General features: G+C 40.5%; 1 long non-coding RNA gene across 1 annotated transcript; it reads left to right on the forward strand.

Annotated features, from left to right (window-relative positions):
* The first annotated feature begins 266 nt into the window (after positions 1-266).
* LOC127855082 (uncharacterized) lies at positions 267-941 on the forward strand. The gene is made up of 2 exons (XR_008037343.1): positions 267-436; positions 763-941. It is a non-coding gene; the product is annotated as an uncharacterized LOC127855082 (long non-coding RNA).
* The last annotated feature ends 406 nt before the right edge of the window (positions 942-1,347 follow it).

The raw sequence follows: 1,347 nt of genomic DNA on the forward strand, positions 1-1,347 counted from the left end.
CTATTTATGCAGGTAAACCATGTACACACAAAATTTTAGTACTCATCTTTACCCTTTTTTTTTATCCCCATGTTTTTTTAAAAGCGTGGGGATATTGTGTTTAGCTCCGCCGTCTGTCTATCTGTCCGTCCTGGACACTATTATCTCCTACACTATAAGCACTAGAACCTTGAAACTTACACACATGGTAGCTATGAGCATATATACGACGGTGACAGCGACGGAATTTTGATCTGACCCCTTGGCCAAAAGTTATTGGGGTCAGGGTGGGGCCGGGTCAGTGATTTTCCTGCGACCCCGATTCGAAAAAGGCTCATAACTACTGTGTCCCTTCAGATATTGCTTTCATATTTGGTATGCATGTGTATCTAGACACCACCTATCCATTCGCATACAATTTTTTACCCTTGACCTTCAACTTTGGGTCAGTTTTAAGGTTTCGAAATCTGTGACCGCGATTCGAAAAAGGCTCATAACTACTGTGTCCCTTCAGATATTGCTTTCATATTTGGTATGTATGTATATCTAGACAACACCTATCCATGCGCACACAATTTTTTTACCCCTATGACCTTGAACTTGGGGTCAGTTTTCAGGTTTCGAAATCTGCGACCGCGATTTAGAAAAAGGCTCATAACTAATGTGTCCCTTCAGATATTGCTTTTATATTTGGTTTGCATGTGTATCTGGACAACACCTTTCCATGGGCATGAAAATTTTTATCCCTGTGACCTTGACTTTGAACTTTGGGCCAGTTTTAAGGTTTTGAAATCTGTGACCGCGATTCGAAAAAGGCTCATAACTACTGTGTCCCTTCAGATATTGCTGTCATATTTGGTATGTATGTGTATCTAGACAACATCTTTTCATGCGCATACAATTTTGTACATGCTACCTTGACCTTGAACTTGAGGTCAGCGTTCAGGTTTCTGAATCTGCGACCGCGATTCGAAAAAGGCTCATAACTACTGTGTCCCTTCAGATATTGGTATAATATTTGCTATGCATGTGTATCTGAACAACACCTTACCATGCGCATACAATTTTTGACCCCTGTGACCTTGACCTTGAACTTTAGGCCAGCATTTAGGTTTCGAAATCTGCAAACACGATTCGAAAAAGGCTCATACCTACTGTGTACCTTCAGATATTGCTTTCATATTTGGTATGCATGTGTATCTGGACAAGACCTTTCCATGCGCATTAAAAAGTTTTGACCCCTGTGACCTTGACCTTGAACTTAAGGTCCGCGTTTAAATTTCGAAATCTATTAAGTGGTTATCTACCCAATCAGAAGAAGTGCAAGCATTTTCATCGGACAAAGGAATATTTCAACAATGAAGCTTG

Source organism: Dreissena polymorpha, chromosome 1, assembly GCF_020536995.1.
Source record: "Dreissena polymorpha isolate Duluth1 chromosome 1, UMN_Dpol_1.0, whole genome shotgun sequence".
NCBI lineage: Eukaryota > Metazoa > Mollusca > Bivalvia > Myida > Dreissenidae > Dreissena > Dreissena polymorpha.